Source organism: Zootoca vivipara, chromosome 8 (assembly GCF_965207765.1).
Source record: "Zootoca vivipara chromosome 8, rZooViv2.hap1.1, whole genome shotgun sequence".
Taxonomy (NCBI): Eukaryota; Metazoa; Chordata; class Lepidosauria; order Squamata; family Lacertidae; genus Zootoca; species Zootoca vivipara.
This window is the reverse complement of record NC_142591.1, coordinates 39,711,860-39,735,909: the sequence shown is the minus strand read 5'-3', so window position 1 is coordinate 39,735,909 and position 24,050 is coordinate 39,711,860. Positions and strand designations below refer to the sequence as shown.

General features: G+C 42.5%; 1 long non-coding RNA gene across 1 annotated transcript in view; it reads left to right on the top strand.

Moving 5' to 3' along the window:
* Positions 1–24,050, top strand: part of LOC148684820 (uncharacterized) — a 107,395-nt gene that overhangs the window by 64,116 nt on the left and 19,229 nt on the right. The window contains exon 2 of the long non-coding RNA XR_015951444.1: positions 22,489–22,568. This is a non-coding gene — a long non-coding RNA (uncharacterized LOC148684820). The remainder of the gene's footprint in view (positions 1–22,488; positions 22,569–24,050) is intronic.

Sequence of the window (24,050 nt, the reverse complement as noted above, 5' to 3'; positions counted from 1 at the left end):
GCCTACAACTCCCATGATCCCTAGCTAACAGGACCAGTGGTCAGGGATGATGGGAATTGTAGCCCAAAACATCTGGAGAGCCGAAGTTTGCGGATGTCTGGTCTAAGAGTACCAGCAGGGAGTCACAGTAAGTGTTGCTCATTCTCTTGCCAAATTTTCTACCACAAAAAATCCATACTTAACATATCAGTTCGGCTGAGACACAGCCCATGCCACACAAATTATTACAGCTGGTGCTGTTTTGCTTCTAATTTCAAAGCATCCAGCTCCCATAAAAATGAATTAAATATTTCAACAAACCATACCATTCTTCAGGAGCTTCTGGGGCAAAAATTTCATGCAGATGCTTCTAGAAGTGCATCTAGCTCATCCACCTCCACCTTAAAATTATGGAGGCTGCTAAATGATTCAACAAGAAATATTTTTGGCTTTCCATAGAAAGATTTGTATCCAATGGTGTCTTTCATGTGGACAGAAGGCTCTTCAATTCAGAAGAGGTTTCCATTAGTAGAAATGAGGGGAAGCAAATTTTGCTCCAGAGGGTTGGGAGGTGGTGTGAAGAGAGAGGAAATGGGCAAAAATGGCCTTCCTCCCTGTTCTGCTGACAGAAGCTTCCACTGGATCAAAAGCCCTTCCATCTGTGCAAGGGACACCATTGAATATCAGTCCTAAATGTGGTGTGTGTGTATATCTATTTACTTACTTACTAGAAAAGTCCATGGTATTTGGGTGAAAGAAAACTGCCATTTTGTAATGATCTCAGGCAGGCAAGCAAGCTCCAATAAGAGATTAATGAGTCTCTGGCAGTTTTATGTACGTATATTTACAATTTACATCCAGAGAGCAGGTCCGAGCCTGCTGCCATTAGCTACAAGTTGGTCACTCAGAGTCTCCACCCCGTCACAGCACAAAGGGCACCAAAGCCCAGTTCTTCATTTCTTACACTTCTGTTGCATTTTAACCCTTTTAGCTCTTCTGGTTTGAGAGGAAGGTGGTTGAACTCCCTCCCCCCTGCTATCAAAAGAAGAAGCCTCTAAACACTGTCTTTCTCCTGGTTGCATAGCAACCCCTCAATGCCGTCTATCTCCTCCCCTCCCTCTGTCTGCGAACTTTCCGTTTCTGGGAACTCCTGATGAAGGGGGGGTGGGCTAACCCACTCTTGCACGTCTCCAGAGTCAGACTCTGTCTCCCTCTGTACTGGCTCTGTGCTTCATCTCCAGAGTCTGGCTTTTCGCAGGTGTTCAATTCAGCCACGTCCCTGACACATTTTAAGTAGTACAGATATATTACATGGCTAAGTAAAGAGGCAAGAACCTGAATAGTTCTTGCGTCAGTTGAGTGATTGTTTCACACTGTTGTACATTAATCTTATGTGAACCACATTTCATAGTAGTAATGCAGTAGCTAAGCATAAATGCAAATAATTATTGGTTCCATTTAAATCATTTTTATATATGTAATTCTTTCTACTAGCAAACTCCAGTGACTGAGTGCTCATCAGTTTAGAAACAAAATGGGGCCATCCAAAAACAAATTAGCACTTTCTACATACATGGAGGTCTCAACAAACATGCACAAGCCCTCTAGCACAATATAATACAGTGGAGGAAAGGCCTTGGGAGTCTGTCTTCTTCTTCTTTCCTTCTCCTGACCTCTCCCTTCTCCAGAGAGTTCTGGAAAGTTCTACAAAGCTCCTGCTCGAAATTGGCTAGAGCTCTGAACAGGACCACATCTGGAGATAATGTTCCACTGCAATGTTTAATTACAGGTTCCATTTATTGCCTTATACTACTTCCCTTAAAACACTGTATAAAATAGAGCTTAATTTGCAGGCAAACTCTTCCAGAATATTTATTAAAAGCTTGTTCGATAGTGGCCATAGTAGCTAAGATTTCGAAATGGTAGAGATGTAGGTTTGTAAATCCCATTATCAACATTTAAAAAATTTCTAATTGTTTTTCCTATGGGCAGTTTACCTATGCTTGGGTTTCATTACTTCAGCTTCACTGGGTGACACACGTGTAAAAACACCCTGCTCACATTAAATCTTTCACCTTCCCAAAGCAAAGCAAAACAAAGCTTTGCTTTCACCTTCCCAGTTTCTGTATGAAATAGGTCCAGCTAATGGTAATGCACTCTCTATTTCAGGCATCCCCAAACTTCGGCCCTCCAGATGTTTTGGACTACAATTCCCATCATCCCTGACCACTGGTCCTGTTAGCTAGGGATCATGGGAATTGTAGGCCAAAACATCTGGAGGGCCGAAGTTTGGGGATGCCTGCTCTATTTCTTCTGAGCATAGCCCACCAACCCCTAGTAAATAGAACCAACTGATTATCATATCATTAATTGTTTTTTTGTGAGATCAATCTAAGATAATAAATGTCAAATTACTGCAAAAATTCAAACATGACATATTACTTTCTGAGACAATTAAGGTAAATATTTCCTTTTCAAAAGACGTTGTTATTTTCAATTCATTGTACTGGTAAGGGCACTTGTTTAATCAAGGGGCTATATTTTTTTTAAAAACAACAACACTGAATGGTTTTGGAAATGTATCACAGATGTTCAACTGAGTTAGCTTTGCAGCACTATGTTGAAGGTCACAAGGTTAAGACCTTTGGCATCATCTAATATAACTGGTGCCCCAGTATTGAAATGAAGTCATCTGCTTCTAATGATTTTGGTTTAGTTTTGTCAAGACAGAAACCAGCATGCCTTCCAATATTGTGAGCATAATTTGCTGAAAAGGACAACGGTAACATTCACTTCTCACTCAACTATATTGGATGGAAATGAAATCTTAGAGAATGACACTGAAGCTCCCACACACTTTGAACTGAACTGAAAATATGGGGAAATAAGAGTAGTAGATGAAGCAGATAAACCTGAAAGCATACAGTGCTGCTTGTCTTAAGCTTTTTGCTGGTAGATATTTCCCCCAAACAGAAAAGATATCTAAATGTTCTAACACACTACCGTTGTATCAAGCTCCTTGCTATATGACTAATGTAGAGAAGTGCTGCACCCTTGCTGATTATTTTTTAAAAACAGCTTTTAGCTGTTTCTCAGATGCTATGAAGGTAGGCATATTTCAAAAGGTCAAGCTTTCGGGGGGGGGATCTAATTTAGTGGAGAGAATTTTGCTTTCAAGCTCAATTCAAAGTGCTGGTTATGACCTTTAAAGCCCTGTGTCCAGGATATTTTAAGGACTATGCTTTCCAATACTAACCTGTCTCTGTGTTGAAATTGTCAGCTGTTTTGGTGCCTGCTGTCATCAGAGGTGCAATTGGCAACGATTCAAGACAACAACTCTCAGGCTGTGGAACTCCCTACCCCTAGAGGCTCATATGTCTTCCACATTGCAGACTTTGCACTCCACTGTGCAGACAGTATTATTTTGCCGAGCCCTTATCCCGAGTGATTTTTTTCTGCTTAGCTCTTCATTATTGGTTTTGCCACTGTATTACAGTCTTCCTCAACTTGATGCCCCTCAGAACTCACATGACAACTCCCATCCGCCCCAACCAGCATGGCAGTCTGGAGGACACCAAGTTGAGAAAGACTGCTGCAATAGAGTTATTGACAACTTGCCCCTTCGTATGTTTTAATACATTTTTTGTGATGCTTTATTGTGGTTTCATGTCTGTAAGCTACTTTGAAGGCCTCCTTCTGGCAGAAAAGTAAAATAAATAAGAATGCTAAACAAATAAGTTGAATTGTAGGAGCCTGCATTTTCCTTTTGTTTTTCAGACTGGATGATGATGTTTTACTATTAAATTAATTTCTCTCAGTGGCACTGTGCATTGCTTATTACTTTGGAGTTCAGTTTGGGCCATTAGAATAATATGTATTTGAACTAATTCAGAAGGTAAACACCCACATCTCATTTATTAGACATGACATATATATTAGGACTGTGCACTGGATTCAGAGAGGGATGCAGTGTTTACTCGAATTGATTTGAGGCTGTATCCAAGTTGGGTGTTGTCTAGGCCAGCCTGGATTAGGTGTGGGGGCATAATATAGACCCTAATATAGGCAATTTAATCAATTTTGTTGCGTAAGCTAAAAATGCACGGATATGGTAGGTATGCTTCTGTTTTTATTCTCTGCTTCATGAATTTTTAAGAAGGAAGATCCATATACAAATTTTTACCATGAATAGACAAATCTAAAGATGCACATGGCTGTTTTTCAGAGGAAGATTAGATATAAAATTATAAGCAATTTGCAGAATTATTCCAACAAGCTTCCTAACAAAGGGCACAATCCAAAAGGAATGCTTTTAAAAGGGCTCCTTTACTGTTTTATTTGCAGAGAATAATACAGTTATGTGTGTGTTTGCTGAGAGGTCTTCACAGATTACTTAAGTATCTTTATAAATTCTGGTTATTCATGTACTACAAATACTGGGGTTAATATATTATCCTTAATATAGTATATTTTTTCTTTTTTTAAAAAAAAAATTACATATTTCAGTAGGAACTGAACCAAGGAGAGCAACAGCAGAAACAATGAAAGGGAAATGTAGAAGGCACAAAAAGCAAACATTGTCTTAGGCATGTATGGTATAGGACGATAGGAATAAGCAGAATAATTCAGTTACATAAGGAAGACATCAGGGTTAATGTTAGAAAAATAATAGGCATCAAAATTATATATGACAGTCAAATAAATGCCAAATTTGCCAAGTTTGTGATAATGGTTATCTGGATGTTATCATTATTCAATTTGCAAGTGATAAGATAATGGCTTGGATCCAAAGAACCATGTGGGAAAGGAGAACTGTTTTAGTGCTGCATTTTTGTGAACTCTTGCTCAAGTGCTAGTAGAATATCTGCGTGTGGGTTGGGAGATCTGTCAAAAAGGGACGAGGGAGGAGACTGCCATGGCCACACCACGGTGAAATCTCCCATGGCCACACCCCTTGCTGGCACTGATTAGCCAGCAGAGCCATTCTTGGCATGGCTCCGCCCAGTGCCGGTGACATGGCTGGGGTTGGCACAAGGGGGCGTCACGCCATTGCCCCTAAGCCGGATCACAGCAGGGACCCGGATGCTTGGGCGCAACACCGCCCACTGAGAAAGGTGAGCAGACTTGTGTGCCAAGGCCCTGTGACCCGCAGTTTCCTAGGGATTAATAAACGCATGGACACAAGTATTTAGGTTTATGGGATCAAATTGGCCACAACTTTATGAGTTACAGATGTGAGCGGTTTGGCTTAGGCATTGGGTGAAGCCAGGCTATATCTCGACTCCTGCCGTCTGCAGGGAGTCCAACCACTGGCGTAGCAAGGGGGCGCGATGGGGGTGGTACGCCCCGGGTGCCACCCTGGAGGGGGGTGACACTCAGCGCAGCCCCTGTGACTCCCAAGCCGAGCGCCGCTGCTTCAGCACCATGTGGAGGGTGCTGGGATCCTCTGCTCGTGGCGGGTCCTGGTGCCGTCCCCGCGTGGGGCTGGAGCAGTTTGCCGGTGCTGCCGCTGCGTAGTGCACACGTGCGTAGCGTGCATGCATCTTGCGTGGTGACGCCACACATGCATGCCGCGTGGCAACGCCCCGCCCCAGGCGCACGCCCCCAGGTGCCGCTCCGGGTGCCCAAGCGGCTTCCTCCGCCCCTGAGTTCAACTAAGGGTAAACCACCACTAGGGGAGCCCTATAACTTACATCAAATAGGGGCACCCCGAGGAGTCTCCGTTAGGGTCGTGGCATGGCCCAAGCCCATGTCTGGGCATTGGACAGGATCTACACCCAATTGCTTTACCCAATGCCTAACTGCCACTTGAGCCCAAACAGGTTACCACCAACACCCTCACACCTGCAACCAATCCCTGATGCCCTCTGTAATACCATTCAACCAGATATCATTGCCACCATTGGAAAGGTGTAGCCTGTTGCTACAGAACAAGGCCTCCTGGTCAAAGGTGGTGGCAGGGTGCCGTATCACATGGCCTTTTAAGAGTTGCACCTTTTGCGCAACTGCATGATTAGCTTTCTTTATAGCTACCAGGTCAGGGTAAGCACGCCAGCAACGCCTTTCCAACAACTGAGACACTTTTTTACAAGTCAGAGGTGGGGCTAACAGATTCCGTCCCACTAAAAGAGGCCACAATACCAGCCTTCAAATTAAAGGTGAAAAGCCTGGCTAATGATAAAAACCTTGCCCAAGGATAGATGAAAGGGGCACCAACCATATCTCCCTGGGGAGAACATTCCACAAACAGAGGGAGGGGCATGATTGAAAAAGCCTGTTTTCATGTTGTCACCCTCCAAACCTCCTGTGGAGGGAACACACACAAAAGGGCTTCAGATGATGACTGCAGGGTCCAAGTTGATATATGTGGGGAGAGGTGGTTTCTGAGGTTCTGAGCTGTATAAGGCTTTATAGGTCAAAAACAGCACTTTGAATTGAGCCTGGGAACTAATTGGTAGCCAGTGCAGTTGTGCCAGACTCAGCATTACATGTACAGGAATATGGATAATATAATACATTTTGAAGCAAAGAAGGACATACAGCTGCTCACCTGTTTGCTTTTTAACTAGGATCATTAAAACAAATTGCTGATGTATCCCATTCTCATTATTGTTGTACTTTTGGCTGCAAGCAGGAAGTCCATGAAATCTTGCTTGAAAGCCTCATGAGATTTCATGCCCAATTTACCAGTCTTAAGGGCTTTGGAAAGTTTGGATATGGTTCAGATAAGCATCTGCAATTCTATGTGCTTGTTAACTCTGAAAGAACCTGTGTGGTTAGTCTTATGTCGTTGCACAGACTGAGCCTTGTGTGTCTTCCTATTCACTGTGGAATTCTGTCTAACAATTTAGAGCACAGTTGGGAAAGAAGACCTATTGACAAATGTATTCACTAACGTTAGGTGTTTTTCTTAATAAAAGTTAAATAAGAAATCCAGTTTTTCAGCAGATGTTTAATAGAGTAGCTTTGATATTCTACATTTGAATGTTTCCTGACCATTTCTTATTTCCAAAAGGCACTGAAAGTCAAGGACTCATGTAGAGATGTCAGCAAGGATTCTTCTACATTTAAATGTCTGTGAAGCTATCCCATTATTGACTTAACAGGAACCAACTGTGTTTTTTGTAAATGTACTCTGGAATAAATTGTAAATAATGCCAGACACCATACTGATTTCTGAGAAGAGGTCCTCTAAGATCTTTGTTCTCCTGCAGCTCTAGGTTGATGGGAGACCATGAGTATTATGGTCATGCTAGGAACAATGTTCCTATTCTCACTTACAGAAATTTTATTGTTTATTACTTCCCATTGTTCCATAATGCCCAACAGATCATGCACAGCACACACACAAGCAGCCTTGTACATGGCATTGCTTGAGAATTCTAATAAATAAAATTAAAATATCAGTGCAGTTTTGAAATAAAGTGGTTAAAATCAGTGCACCTTTGAAAGGTTAAGTGTACCATCTTGATTCACAATGGCATCCAGTTGTCAAACATAGACAAAAACCTGCTCCTTTACATCGGGAACCATAGGGCAAATTTGGTTGCAACTTTGGTTACAACAGACAACTTCTCTCCCCCCCCCTCTCGTGTGTGTGTGTGTGTGTATTGTTAGGAGGGGTTGGGGGGGTGAGAGGAAGTTGGCTGAATGTGAGATTCTTCTAACCGCTGGATCCAGCAAGTGCTCGACTATAAGCCAAGCTAGTTTATGGTGTTGAGGTGATGGGTCATTAAGGAAAACAAAGGAAATGGGCTCTGTGTGAAATGGCAAATGGTTATGGCCCCTCCCCCAGTATTAGAAGAATGAAGCCAGAGTTTATAGTTGAGTTGCAATGATGTGATCTAGAAGTAAAGCAACAAGCTGGAGAGAGTCAGAGTAACATTTGAGATAAATGTTTGATTTCTGCTTTAATCTAAATCTGCGGCTATGGAAGAAACAAGACCCCTTTGGGGTGTTAATGCTGCAAACCCCTCCATCATAGGCTCAGGCTGTATATTTGTGTAAATAAACCATTACAGTCATACATCTAGATACAAATGCGGGTTGCGTACAACATGGGTTACGTATGCGCCGAACCTGGAAGTAACGGAACGGGTTACTTCCAGGTTTGGTGATCCGCGCATGCACAGACGCATGTGCATGCACAGAAGCGCCGAATTGTGCGGGGAGCATGCACAGATTTGGCGCTTCAGGGTAAGTACTCCTCTGGATGCGTACAGAGCTCTGGAATGGATCCTGTTCGTATCCAGAGGTACCAATGTATTATCATAAAGACACCAGTATTGGCTGTGTCTCATTTCCAAAAGGAAACCTGAACCCTGGGTAAATGCCTGGAACCCCTGGAATCTTGCACCTCTCAGATAGTGGGCTGACATGCAACACTATCAAAGGTTGCTTCTCTATTGCATTAAGCTTGCAAACTCTTGGGATAGCCCTTAGCTGGTGCAAGATATTGTTCTACCCGAGGTAGACAAGATGATGTCTATCTCACCACTCCACAGATGTAATGGCAGTTGAATCTTACTTCAGTGCTGCTGACAGGGCAGCACCCTCCACTGCCTTTCGGGGCACCAGGCTAGCATAGGAGTTCCAGGACAGGGTGTGTGGGATGTACAGCTCTGACCCCCCCCCCCCAACAACTTACTGGTACCATCACTTCCTGAGGTGCTTTTTTCCCTACTTAATGGTAAGACTGGCCCTTGTTGGGACAGAGATTGCTTTATGTGTTTCAAATATTTCTTAGCCATCCTTTATCCCTTACTAGAGGGTGGAATAAACAAAAAGCAGGCTAGATTAAAAAGCACCTAAATGGCTGGACAAATAAGAACATGCAGCGGCAACACCGTGTCTCTTTGGGAAGGGTGTTCCAAAATTGGGGTTCCACTACATAAAAGATTATTGTAGACAGCCTATTGCCAAGTGCTGGTGTGGTTCATTGGTGGCTTAGTGCCCAATGGGACTGCTGGGGAAGAAGGCGGGGAGCCCCAAAGCAGGTGGAGCCAGAGCCAGTGACAGGGAAAGCAAACCAATTTTAACATTTTCTCCTTCTCCCTGCTGAGTTCTACAAGGACAACAGAGACTAAGAAGGAGGAAACTCCCACCACATTCCATAGACTGGCTGTAAGAAGGCAGGCAGGCAGGCAGGCAGGCAGGCAGGCAGGCAGGGGAAGGCTGAGGCTTTTGGGGCAATGTCCCATTCATCCTAATGGAGCAGCCGCCATTTGCATGGATACTGGGAAACCCAGTGGTTTCTAGCAGTCAAGCTCTCAGAGCAGGGTGCATTGCTATTACCCATAGCTACTGCATATATGGTTCATGTACCCAATGCTTAGGTGCAGCTCAGTGAGTGTATGAGTCCCCTGACATGAACACTGCAGCTAGTAAATCAGGTTTACTTTCCTGCAGGGGAGAGAAGCAGTGGAATAAGAAGCAGCAGCATGATCAGTGCAATCTTGAGTAGTCTATTTGTTCCCCATACTCTGGGCTTAATTAGGAGACTCCATTCCCAATGGCATGACCTAATGGCGGCAAACAGAGTATAGTTAACACATGGGGCAAGCCTGTGATGTGGCCTTTTGGAATGAAAGATTGCAATCTGCTAGTGGTGGCGGAGGAGATGAGGGGCACAGCAGAAAGGAGGCTGGTCCGTGGAGACTAAAGTGGCAGACACAGGAAAGAGCTTTGTTTCCTTCACAGAAGTTTAGGAAGAGCTGGGGTGAATTTGATTTCAAAGCCCAACAGTGCGGCTGTGGCATTTGTTTCCAATTCAGCAGGAATGAGTATATGGTTTGAACAATTCTTTCGAGGTTCCTGGTGGGGGGAAGCATAACTCATCTCAGCTGGCTGTGTTAGGAGATCAAATGACAGAAAAATTTTCACTCAAAGCCCAGGGTATCCTTCTGGCAACCAGAGCTCATGTACATCTTCATATATCCGTTATCCTGTGCTGCGTGGACCCAGGTCTCCATGCTGGATGGAAACTGCTCGCCTCCAAAACAATTTTACTGTTGCCAGATGTTGGCACTCTGCCTGCTTTTACATAATTCAGCACTTTTCTTTACTCAAGATGTTACAATTTAAAGAGGCTCTAGAAGTTTTATTTTAAATGGCTTGGCAATGCATATTTCTTATTCATTTCTTCCCAGCTCAGACAGGATCTTCCTCCACCCCATGTTGTGGATTTTCTGCTCATAGTGTAGGTTACTTCTAATAAGCAGGAGGAACAAAACCCTCTCAACTCAGTCATAGTTTTGTTTTAAAAGAAAAACTCATGGCAAGGTGGCACATTCTCCTTCCTGTTGATTCCTCACACCCAAACGTAATATGATTTTCGTGCTTCTCACAATACCTGTGGCAGAGGATATATTTTTCTATACGTTTTTGTTTCTCGCTTCTACTTGCTTCACTATGTCCATACTGCACATGTAGTAGCCTAAATTACTGTGGATTTGTGATACTTCTCTCTGGGATTGGTATAACAAACAGCTGAAAATTGGTGCAAAGCTCTGAAACCAGCAGCAGGATGCATCTCATTTAAACAGTAAGTTTGCTGTGCCGCAAGGGGCAGTGAGCATATACAACTGAGATCGGTTTGTGCAGCAAGGACTTCTTTGTAATACGTGTGGTGTAGACCTACTTCCATTTCCTAAAAGATTAATAACTGTTAGCTATTTAAAAAATCAATCTTGGCCAAATTTAAAATATGTAAATCACCCTTTCTATCCCTTCAGTTTTTCTGCAAGCAGCTTTCGTGTTCATACCAAAATAAAAACTTAGTTGGTCTTTAAGGTGCTACTGAAGGAATTTTTATTTTATTTTATGTCAGGTCCTGTCATGGCAATGGACCCTCAGTTCTTAATGGCAAGAGTCCCTGAGGAGGAGTGATGGAAATGGGAAAAATTGAGTGGAGGTGGGGAGAGAATCCAGCCAACTACTGACTGGATAGCTTGACATTAATATATTGAAAGGTTCTAGAACAGATCTTCAAGCAATCAGTCTGTGAGTATTGGGAAGGTGAGGGTGTTGTGCTCAGTAAGCGCTAGCACAAGTTTAATCTGAGTAGCCCTATTGAAAGTAAGGGTCTTAATTTAGCCATCTTCATAAATTTCAGTGGATCTACTCTTAGTAAAATTTAGTTGAATACCACCCGATGTACAGTAATTGATTCTTCAGAGGGCAGCATAATCCAAAACAGGTTGCACACCTCATCCAGATCAGCAAAACTTCCAACCAACAACAATTCTGTCTTGTCTGGATAAAGCTTCAGCTTCTTTGCTTTCATCTATACCAGAACTACCAGTACCTCCAGACATTGGGTCAGGGTTTCCACAGCCTTCTCATGGGAACAGGTGATGGAAATACTGTATGTGAGTTTTGTACATGTGTTGTTGTTGTTGTTTAGTCGTTTAGTCGTGTCCGACTCTTCGTGACCCCATGGACCATAGAACGCCAGGCACTCCTGTCTTCCACTGCCTCCCGCAGTTTGGTCAAACTCATGTTCGTAGCTTCGAGAACACTGTCCAACCATCTCATCCTCTGTCGTCCCCTTCTCCTTGTGCCCTCATTCTTTCCCAACATCAGGGTCTTTTCCAGGGAGTCTTCTCTTCTCATGAGGTGGCCAAAGTATTGGAGCCTCAGCTTCAGGATCTGTCCTTCCAGTGAGGACTCAGGGCTGATTTCCTTCAGAATGGATAGGTTTGATCTTCTTGCAGTCCATGGGACTCTCAACAGTCTCCTCCAGCACCATAATTCAAAAGCATCAATTCTTCGGCGATCAGCCTTCTTTATGGTCCAGCTCTCACTTCCATACATCACTACTGGGAAAACCATAGCTTTAACTATACGGACCTTTGTCGGCAAGGTGATGTCTCTGCTTTTTAAGATGCTGTCTAGGTTTGTCATTGCTTTTCTCCCAAGAAGCAGGCATCTTTTAATTTCGTGACTGCTGTCACCATCTGCAGTGATCAAGGAGCCCAAGAAAGTAAAATCTCTCACTGCCTCCATTTCTTCCCCTTCTATTTGCCAGGAGGTGATGGGACCAGTGGCCATGATCTTGGTTTTTTTGATGTTGAGCTTCAGACCATATTTTGCGCTCTCCTCTTTCACCCTCATTAAAAGGTTCTTTAATTCCTCCTCACTTTCTGCCATCAAGGTTGTGTCATCTGCATATCTGAGGTTGTTGATATTTCTTCCGGCAATCTTAATTCCGGCTTGGGATTCATCTAGTCCAGCCTTTCGCATGATGAATTCTGCATATAAGTTAAATAAGCAGGGAGACAATATACAACCTTGTCGTACTCCTTTCCCAATTTTGAACCAATCAGTTGTTCCATATCCAGTTCTAACTGTAGCTTCTTGTCCCACATAGAGATTTCTCTATGTACATGTGAATTTTGTACAATAAACTACTAAGTTCATTGTTTGTTTCAATTAATTCGCACAAGGTTGTATGTGGATTCCTCCTGCCGGAATGTGCAGTGCTGGCCTGGTGACTGTCCATTAGATAATGTCAAACAAGCCACATGGCAAGCGGGTTGCTTAGATGAAAACTAGTTATGGAGCTGCTGCCACAAGGAAGTGTTTCTCATCAGGCTCCACAGAGCTGCAGTAAAAGTAACATTTAATTTCTTGGAAGGGTGTGCACACAGCCATGACAAGAGAAAAGCAACTTTTGATGTAATAAAATCTATCCCCAAAATGCAATCTGTAGCTAAAAGTATAAAAAGCTGTAAAAATTTTGGGTTCCTCCCCACCCGCAGATACTATCCAGATGCTATCCGTGTTATGTCTTTGACAATTCTTTTATGTCGTGGACTAAATATATATTTACTTCCTACCCTACATATCCCACTTTTGTTTCCAGGGCCTAAGGGTGGATAATGGCATTGCATTAAACACAAAAACAACTCACAGCCCAACCCACATGCTATCCAAAGTTTGGCAGCAGGAGAGAAAGATGATTTTGAAGTCCAATTGAATCATTCAGAAGTGATCCTTTTAATTTGCAGTTGTTTCCCAGATCCCCTCTGGGAATAAATACATAATCTTAAAGTGCAAAAAAGTGCAAAAGTATGTAGTAAAATGTTGCAGGTTAATGTTATCTTTTCCACACTGATGTAAGTGGCTAGAGTCCCACGAGAAGAGCAAGTATTTTTTCTTAGAACAATTCCCATTCGCAGTTTGCACTAATCACCATAAATTATATCCCACTCAGTAGCCGCCATGTAAATGTGTGGGGTGCACTTAGCTATCCATCTGTGTCTGAATTCCTTTGTGATAGCTGCTGCTTAAGATGGAATGGGTTAGGGCAGCCTTCACCAACCCAATGCCCTTCCACAACATCTGGAAGGCATGGGACTGGCAAATACTGAGTTAGAGCGCACATCTTAGGACATAACCTTGGCCCTGAATACTGCTAGAAGCTTATCTGACTTTTACTGTCTTTTTCTCACTATATCTCCCTCAACTGGATTCTGTCCCTCCTCCAAATAATCTTTCTGAGACTGCAGCCAGAACTGTTGTGTTGTTGCAGAACTAGGTACTTGAACTAGATATTTGTGGGAGGCAGCCAAGGACATCCATTGGGCTTATGTTAGTAAAAGTAGGATGAGTTGCTGTTTTTTTCACCCACAAAAATGTATAGAGATATCTATGCCACAAGGCATTACATATGTTTGAGGAGTGATGTGTGCAGTCTCCGGAGGAAAAAATAACAGACTACAAGGCCAGTGCTATGAACTCCATGCTTCACATTAAGTGAGCACATGTGTTTGTGTGTTTGTGTAATTTATGCAAACACATCTGCCAATCAAGAATCAGGCTTATATAAGAAATAGAAACCCTAAGGACTTCAGGGGGCAATGGCTATGTGTCATTCTATCAGAGCAATGGTGGTAGAGAGGAAATAGAGCAAAAATACAAGTGCTTATTATTTTTCTTCTATGATTTTGGTATGCTACTGGATTTTCTTGCTCATTCACATTGCATGGCAGAGGATGCATTCTTTAATTTGTATACAAGTACAAGATTGTTTACTGAGTGACAGGGGAAGAAAGTTGCATATAAATGTTGCCTAATTTGCAATTCCTATTTAAGTGAATGATGAGATCAGAGCTGGTCTTGGAGAAAATAAGCTGGATTAGTCAGTGCCCATTAGAATGAGGGTCATACGTGTGTTTATACCTTTGTGACCTATGTGGTCATCAGTGGTAGTTGTGGGAGCCCACTCCACAATATTTTTCTAGGATTGTCCCTCTGTAAATCAGGAGAAGTCGAACTTGAATTGCAAGCTGGTAGCAAAATTGTATTTCCAACACATAATTCTTTATTTTCTTGCTCAGCACATCCTTATGGTTGTGATAAGTTTGGAGATGTGCTGAATAAATCATTATTATAGTTAAAGAGGGCCAGCAAGTTTAGCAATAAGATAATTTGATGACTGTCCAAATCAGCTACAAGTTGAGCCCATTTAGATGAGCACAAAACCTGTATGTGAAGCCACTGTTACCAAGATTTCAACATAGAGTTCCACTACTACAGTCATTCTACAAAACTTTCCATTATTCTTTTAATGTTTGTAAAAAGATGCATTGGGAGCAAAAACACAGTACAATAGAAACCCCAGATGATCCTCTTCATATTATAAAGTGCTTTTGCTCCCAAAGGATGCTGTTGTCTTATGTCCTCTTTTCTTTTAACCATGATTAAGACAAGAATAAAGAGTTTTGTGGGTAGAGGTTTGTAGAGGCTGTCAAAAAGCACCAATCCATGTTGGCTCTATGTAGTGGGCATAAAACTTTGAAAGCTCTCATATCATATGATTACTTATAGTATGCAGTGTCCTTGCACCGATACTGTATGTTTCCAGTGGTGTCAGCAACCACACTGGCATGCTGACAATGCACGCACGTGGGTGACACATGGCTTAAGAAGTTTTTAGGTTTTAACCCATCACATGAAATGCTGACATGAGTGAGTGCCTTTTGGCAGCCTTCATATTGGGAAGTGGTGGTGGTGGGGAAATAATGTTAAATTGGTCCCAAAACTCCTTCATCTATTATGTTACATCATGGTGTGCATTTTCTGGAGCTAAACCAAACAATGTATTTAAGATGTTTTTATTCATTGCCTGACAGTTGTTTGGGTCTCTAGGTTTGTCTGGAAGCAGAATATATGTATTAGTGATCAGCCTGCCTATTATGGATGAAAATGAGTGGGAAAATCAATGCAGCAGGGGGAAATATATTGAGAGACATAGAAAGATTAGAAGAACAAAAATTGAGTTAGCAGATTCATTTTCTGGCAGCCTAAGTGATGTCCCTGTCCATGGACTACTGGATCAGCCAATAATCTCTGTCTGTTTGTCTGTCTGCCTCACATTTGCTGCAGAAGTAATTTTTCTCCAACTAGTGCACAATTTAAAATCCCCTGGTGGTCCTTATTTTATGTAAAGAACAAACATTGACTCATTGTGTGGTCTACACATGCTGAGATGAAATTTTAACATGAATTACAAGCTTTTAAAACCCACTGGTGGGGGGGGTGACTTATATTAGTCATATTGAATTAATGATTTTCTTTGTAATTTATTGCTAAGAAGGCAATATTGTCATAATGTAACATCTGAAAAACGAACACCATCATTTCAAGAAGGATTAAAGACAATAGCAACACAGCAACTGTTTCTGTTTGTTTGATGCTTAATCCTTGAATCTGGGTAATGTTAGGGATTTTTTTCAGGAACTGTTGGTTTGCATCATTAAAGATGCTTTTAGCTTTATTAAGACATTTGTTAAAGATGTTTTTGCTTAAGGACTTTAGTTCAGGGGCTGGCAATCAATAGGATAATTGTATACTGAATTTTGTGACTGTTGCCACAAGTGAAGAGAAATTGGACATAGATCCAGGAATTGAGGGCACACCAGGCAATGGGCCATTCTAGGTCCCCACAGAATTTGCTCCATCTTGGCAGCTTTCATTTTCTTTGTTTCAATGATGTTGTGTTGAGATGCCAAGTCTTCTTAAGCCAACCCTGCATGAAAACAATAAAATAATAGCTCTCTAGAGAAATGTACTGTAGTTTGAAAAGTTTATGTTTTCCATAACTAGATACCAGAGATGCTGATGAATGCTGCAAAAAGGTTTTTTTCTGAGTTGTATTTATTGTATTTGTATAATTTATATCTCACCCTTTCTCCATTGACCTCAGGTGAAGGTTGCAATAATAAATACAAAGAATAATGAATTTAAATCAGTTAAAAACCATCTATTAACTACATTTTAAGGTCCAGAAATATTATTCATCAAAAGCTTGATGATAAAATACATGTATTCAGTTCGCTAAAAGTAAGCAAAAAGTTGGTGCCAAGTGGATTTCTGAGGAGAATGCAGCCCATAACTGAGAAGGCCCACTGTTGAGTTAGTTCTCCTCAGGCTTTCCCCAGTGATTGCAACATTCAGGTTGTAAACTCATAGTAAACTGAAGACTCATGCAATAATAATTCGTAAGTGGCAGTACAGTATACATATATCCCCCTCCCTGCCTTTATGGTGCTATCTCTGTGAAGGAAAAACATTCAGTATGGATTGACCCTCAGAAACGAATCACAAGAAACCTTCCAAACCTTGTCCACTTCTATTTAATTATCACAGATGGTTTCCATCACTGAGTTACAGAAACTGAAAGGAAGATCTTCAATAGTGTTTTATGGCTTCCTGGCTGTTATTTGCTAGCTGTGGCTAAGAATTGTATAAAACAGGATATAGCACCAGCAGCAGCAGAAGAAAAAAAAAAACCTCTCCTGAAAGAGACAGCATCATGAATAAGCAAACAAGCCATGTCAGCCATTATCCAGAGACTAAAGGAGTCAAAAGACTTCACAGATTGCAGGAACCACATTGTGAGAAAAATAATGACCACACTATAAAAACAAATACAATATTCCGCTGCTTGCTTGCAAGATCCTGGCAGCCTTTCTTCAGCTGCAGAATCAAAACATTTCTACCACCCCTGAACTTCCCGGAGAAACCTCTGCTCCTTAACACCTACTGTGATCTGAGGTCATGAGGAGCCAGTGTCAGCTCAGCATAAAGAAAGGTTCACATACTCAACTGAGACCCACGTTCAAGAGAGGAAAAAATAGTTTTGAAGGCATTTTCTGATTCCTTTCAACATTCCCCCTTATAATTTGGGTGACTTTAAAGCTATCCAATTTCAGTGTTAATTTCAACTTGCTGGAGAAGAGCAGTTAGGATACACCTTCTTTCCCTTTATGATGTCCAGATGGATTATTTGTCTTAGATTGAAAATTCAGACATTCCATTTTGGGAGGGCAGACAAGGGCGTACCCACCGCGGGGCAGGGAGGGGCCGCTGCCCTACTCTAGAGGCAGGGCCGGTCGGGCAGCTGCGGGCAAGAGTGGCGCTGCCGGCGGGGCTGGTGGGCAGAGGCGGAGGACAGCCCAGCGGAGCGCGAGTTCGGCGCCCGCAGCAGTCTCTTGCGCCCGAGCCGTGCGGAGTCCACACAGCCGCGCTGTGTGGGAGGGGGCAAGGGCTGACGCTCCCGACGTTCGGGAGACCTTTGCGCATGCGCAAAGCGGGGCGCATGCGCACAGCGCGGCTGTGGACTCCGGCGGCCGCCGTGCAGGGCGCATGCGCAACGGAGCCTCGGAAGGCTTCGCGGAGGCCGGGGCTTTGCTCCAGACCTCCGCGGAGGCCCCGATCCAAGCCTGGTTCCCTTCTCTCCCCCCCCCGCCCACCCCCAGACTTCCCTCTTCTCCTCTAGGCGGCCGCTGGTTTTCTCCCCTTCGCCGCCGTAGCTTCAGGTTCACGTCCGCCTCCCCCCCCCCCACACCATCAAAGCATTCTTGACATATGGCTGTCAAGCCTCTGCTTAAAAACATCCAAAGAAGGAGACTCCACCACACTCCTTGGCAGCAAATTCCACTGCCGAACAGCTCTTACTGTCAGGAAGTTCTTCCTAATGTTTAGGTGGAATCCTCTTTCTTGTAGTTTTAATCCATTGCTCCGTGTCCGCTTCTCTGGAGCAACAGAAAACAACCTTTCACCCTCCTCTATATGATATCCTTTTATATATTTGAACATGGCTATCATATCACCCCTTAACCTTCTCTTCTCCAGGCTAAACATACCCAGCTCCCTAAGCCGTTCCTCATAAGGCATTGTTTCCAAGCCTTTGACCATTTTGGTTGCCCTCTTCTGGACACGTTCCAGCTTGTCAGTATCCTTCTTGAACTGTGGTGCCCAAAACTGGACACAGTACTCCAGGTGAGGTCTGACCAGAGCAGAATACAGTGGTACTATTACTTCCCTTGATCTAGACGCTATACTCCTATTGATACAGCCCAGAATTGCATTGGCTTTATTAGCTGCTGCATCACACTGTTGACTCATGTCAAGTTTGTGGTCCACCAGGACTCCTAGATCCTTTTCACATGTACTACTCTCAAGCCAGGTGTCCCCCATCCTGTATTTGCGCCTTTCATTTTTTTTTGCCCAAGTGTAGTACTTTACTTTTCTCCTTTTTAAAATTCATCTTGTTTGCTTTGGCCCAGTTGTCTAATCTGTTAAGGTCATTTTGAAGTGTGATCCTGTCCTCTGGGGTATAATACGCAAGTGTGGTGTCAGTTCCCAAAGGTCAACAACTCTGGGGACCCCTTCCTAAAATATGTGATCAGTTTGCTGTAGTTTTTACTGTTTATTTTGATTTCACCTGGGCTCTGTAGCCCCGCCCACATTCCCACTTTGTGGCCCCTCCCCTCCCGTGCCTTGGCCCCGCCCCTTGCCCCCCTAGTTTTGATCCTGGGTACGCCCCTGAGGGCAGAGGTGGGCATCTGGCCACCCCTCCTGTGATTCAAACTGCATGTGATGCACTCATCTCTGCCCTATGCATTAGTTCTATACATGAAGCTGCTGAAATCTAAATATAAAATGTCCATTTCTGAGTGATGCCAAATTTGCAACATGGCTAGCTTCTATGTTTATTGTTCTGATAAACTCCCCTAAACCATGGAGTATTGCAAAGTCAAATGATTCCTCCTTAGCCTCATCATCATTCTTAAGGAACAATAACGGTAGAAATAGTAGGAAGTTACTGCCCATCTCAAGATGCATGAATTATGATTGTGTGAAGAGGAAACATGACAGATGAATAGTAGCTAATCTGGAGAAATTCTGTTTATCTGTTTAATACATTTTAATCCCACCCTCTGTCTGAGAAGCTCAGGGCAGCTTACATGGTTCCCTTCTCTTGCTCTTCCTTAGCATCCCAAGACAAGTAAATGTGTTTTGTGGCTTGAATCTGAGGACTTCAACATAAGTATCCCTTTTCCTAATTCAGCATGGCATGATATTGGATCACTACTGACAGGGGATGGAGGAGAGAAAAGCTAATTTATGCCTTTGTTGTTGTTTAGTCGTTTAGTCGTGTCCGACTCTTCGTGACCCCATGGACCAGAGCACGCCAGGCACTCCTGTCTTGCACTGCCTCCCGCAGTTTGGTCAAACTCATGTTCGTAGCTTCGAGAACACTGTCCAACCATCTCGTCCTCTGTCGTCCCCTTCTCCTAGTGCCCTCAATCTTTCCCAACATCAGGGTCTTTTCCAAGGATTCTTCTCTTCTCATGAGGTGGCCAAAGTATTGGAGCCTCAGCTTCACGATCTGTCCTTCCAGTGAGCAATTTATGCCTACCCTGTACAAATTCCTGATAGGTTTACATGTTACAAAAAACATTGAAAAGTAGATGTTTTAAGAACCTTGCACATGTTCCTTTTCAGGCATAGTGTTCAAATGGAGAACTTAGAATCTTAGAATGATGGAATCATAGAGTTGGAAGAGACCACAAGAGTCATCTAGTCCAACCCTCAGCAATGCAGAAATCTCAGCTACAACATCCATGACAGATGGCCATCCAACCTGCGCTTAAAAACATCTAAGGAAGGAAAGTCCATCACCTTCCTAAGGAGGCTGTTCTACCGTTGAACAACTGTTACCATCAGAAAGTTCTTCCTAATGTTTAGTCAGAATCTCCTTTCTTGCAACTTTTGTTCCAGTCCTACCCTCTGGAGGTTAGGATGATTACCTGGAATAGAAATGCTAGTTAGTAGTGTGATAGCTGCATGACTAAACCATAGACTAAAATAGTAAAACACCACCACCACCATTGGATCTTATAGTATGACTTTTGATGTAATCAGATCCTATTAAGTGACTAGGTAAAAAGCTGCTTTTAGGGCTGAAAAGGGTGTTAATTATATGAACAGATAAATAAATAAAATTAAGGAAAACCCAACTGCATTTAAGCACTGGGTTCATAATTAACTGTGCTGCATCTGCCAAACATGTACTGTACTATGTGGCAACATGTGAGAAACATATGTAATAACCTGCAAGTTTCAACAAGTGCTGGCCTTGATGGGTTTTTGGGACTATTTATTCATCCAGGCCTTTAGTTAACTGTCCATTTGTGGCATTAAGCACCCTTGCCCTTGCCAGACCTGTTTGTTGTTATTGTTTTAAGGTGATACCGGTTTTATATAAATTTGATTTTATTGTGTATTGTGTTATTACTGGGACGCGGGTGGCGCTGTGGGTTAAACCACAGAGCCTAGGGCTTGCCGATCAGAAGGTCGGCGGTTTGAATCTCTGCGACGAGGTGAGCTCCCGTTGCTCGGTCCCAGCTCCTGCCAACCTAGCAGTTTGAAAACATGCCAAAGTGCAAGTAGATAAATAGGTACCACTACAGTGGGAAGGTAAACGACGTTACCGTATGCTGCTCTGGTTCGCCAGAAGCGGCTTTGTCATGCTGGCCACATGACCTGGAAGCTGTACACCGGCTCCCTGGGCCAATCATGAGAGATGAGCGCCATAACCCCAGAGTTGGTGACAACTGGACCTAATGGTCAGGGATCCCTTTACCTATGTTATTACACCAGGCACCCCCAAACTGCAGCCCTCCAAATGTTTTGGCCTACAGCTCCCATGATCCCTAGCTAACAGGACCAGTGGTTGGGGAAGATGGGAATTGTAGTCCAAAACATCTGGAGGGCCGAAGTTTGGGGATGCCTGTATTACACTGTCCCTCATCCCAGGATTGAGTCAGCTAGAGTTTTCCTAAATAAATAAATGGCATATGTCTGGTTCTTTTTAGTTTTCTTTCCTCCCTTAGAACTGAGAAATCTTTCGGTTTTACTCAAACACATATTTGGGCATACTTGAAAGGCAAATCTCATACAAAGAGACTTAAGCCAACTACATGTTTGTCAGACCCAAACCCATGACAAGCTGATGGATATTACAGTAGAGCCATAAATGCAAATGAGGAGGACCATGGAAATATCCAAATGCCCCTTCAATTACACTTTGTATTTCTGCATTCCTCCAAAAGTACAAGGTGCCATCAAGTGAGTGCTAGAGCTGTGCAGGAGTTTGTGTGTGTGTGTGTGTGTGTGTGTGTGCGTGCGCGTGTTGTCTTTTTTTAAAGCATCATTTGTGCCCAAATGATGTGCACATCTTGGGAGAGGCCAAAGAGGATCTGATAAGTCTTAGCATCCTTTTTGTAACGAGTTAGATCAAGTCAAAATGTGCAATTCATGGAATGTTGAGAGCCAAACTAGATGTGATAATGGCAGATGTATGTGTTTAAACTTGGATCTGCTCCAATCACATAAAAAAGAGGATGGAGTATGATTTTTAACAGCAAAAGGAGTGTAGAGACAGAGGATGCCAAACCTTTTGTTCATGGCTTACTTCTCCACAGTCAGGCCTTCAGTTGCTTTTCTCTTATTGGATGTGAGCTTAATTGGCAGAAGTCCTGGGTGACTATGGACAGCTAGACACCCAACACCAAATCTCCAAATCTACTTATTTTAGGAAGTAGCATTTCATTACAAATCACTGCCCGAGTCAGAAATCACCATCATAATTGGCTGATTAACATTATATGACTTTTTAAATGTGTTTGTGGGAGGGGTTGTTTGTTTGTTTGTTTTATGTGTATTTTGTATTCAGATTTTGTATTTTTCTGTTACCTATGAACCACCCTGGGATCGTCAGACAAAGGATGGTATACAAATTATCAATATCATTGTCATCACATATATTAGATTGATTATAAAGCCATTGGGTACTTTATAACTGAGAAGCAGGGAGTGATGAGAATAGAAATGGAATAGGTCAAGGTTTAAATTGGCCAATTTATTCTTTGCTTGGGGTTGGGGAAAATAGGACTTATTGAGGCAATTCCTTCTATGAGTCTAGCACAACTCTGAGGAATACCAAAGAAAGCAAGATGTAGAAATCAAAGTCACCATATGTGCATCATATTTTTCCATCGGTGATCCTGAATATAAATATACATTTTTAAAAAATGTCAACTACTGCTTTATGTGTCCAAATACTCTTTGGAATGGAATTCACTGGGTTAATTTTTATTAGCTGCTATAATTGATAGCAGTTAGGTACTCACCTCTCATTCTCATTTATTTCAGGTTGCAGACACTATATTTCCATAGTCTGATGACTTCATGCTGGAGAAGTTTCATCAGACAAGCCTGAGCTTGAACTAAAGGTACGTAGTACCGGTATTTCCTTAAAACATAGATGTTAGTGTTATTTTTCACAGGTTGTTTAGCAAATTGCACATTTTTATGGTCACTCAACAGTCTTGGGTGGCACCAGAGGTAAGCAAGAGTGGGAGATTTCAGACAATTCTTTAAATACCTTTTTATTTCAGGCTGTTTTTATTTTGTGTGTGTGGTACTTTGCATTGTTTTCACTGCTACTGTTTTAATGCTTTAATGTTGGATGTATTCTTGAGGTTCTGATTGAGAGAGTGTGTGTTTGGGAATATTGTAATATTGATTTAATTTTCTTTTTTGATGTAAGCTTCTTTGGGAAGTTTTACCCCAAATAATAGCAAAATAATAAATATTCATTAAAAATTGTTGGTTCTGGTGGCGCAAGATTTGTGTGTGCCCTATTTTCTTTTTGTTACTGTCATCATTTTACATTTTTATTATGGCTAGGAGTCTCAAAAACTGAAAGGAGCCCATGCTTGTACATAATAAATTGGGTACACATTTCAAAATATCAAGTGTTAGCATTTGTGGACTGATTAATATTACGCTACTGCCATGAGAAGCCTCCTTAAAATGGAATGAAGCAGAGTGATTCAGCTGCAGAATACACTTGATTTAATCTTAAAAGTCACATTTACATAGCAATATGGCCTTATAAGACAGAAGCATTTTAGGGGAAGCAGCCCCCAAACTATTTTTAACCCACAGAATATTTTGTTCTTTGGAAAGCTTCCCCACCAGCCTATTTTTATTGATTTTATTGGTGGCATAATGGCATGGTGACTAAGCTAACAAAAGGTCTTATGTGCTCTTTTCAACTGTTTAATAATGTATGGTGTTTAGGGATATATTAATAAGATTCTGTAGTTTCATTTCTCTGTATACAATCAATGCACAGCCTTTGTTAAACCACTGAGCCTAGGGCTTGCTGATCAGAAGATCGGCGGTTCGAATCCCCGCAACAGGGTGAGCTCCCGTTGCTCAGTCCCAGCTCCTGCAAACCTAGCAGTTTGAAAACACGTCAAAGTGCAAGTAGATAAATAGGTACCACTACAGCGGCAAGGCAAACACTGTTTCTGTGTCCTGCTTTGGTTCACCAGAAGCGGCTTTGTCATGCTGGCCACATGACCTGGAAGCTGTATGCCGGCTCCCTCGGCCAATAATGCAATATGAGCGCTGCAACCCCAGAGTCGGTCACGACTGGACCTAATGGTCAGGGGTCACTTTACCTTTACCCCACCCCAATCTGTAGTAATAGCAGTAAAATTGAACTGAAAAAACCAAGTCAGCACATCTTTAACCGGGTGTTCAAGACTGTATTCTTTGAGAATGAGAATTAGATTATCTTTTGTGGGAAGAGCTGTTTATTGTGTACCCCACATAGAATTAGTGAAACATTTCTGTCTTCCATCTTTTTTGGGGAGGGGGGATCCCCTTGTATGTCCTGTTTGAAAAGGCATGGTAAGAAACAG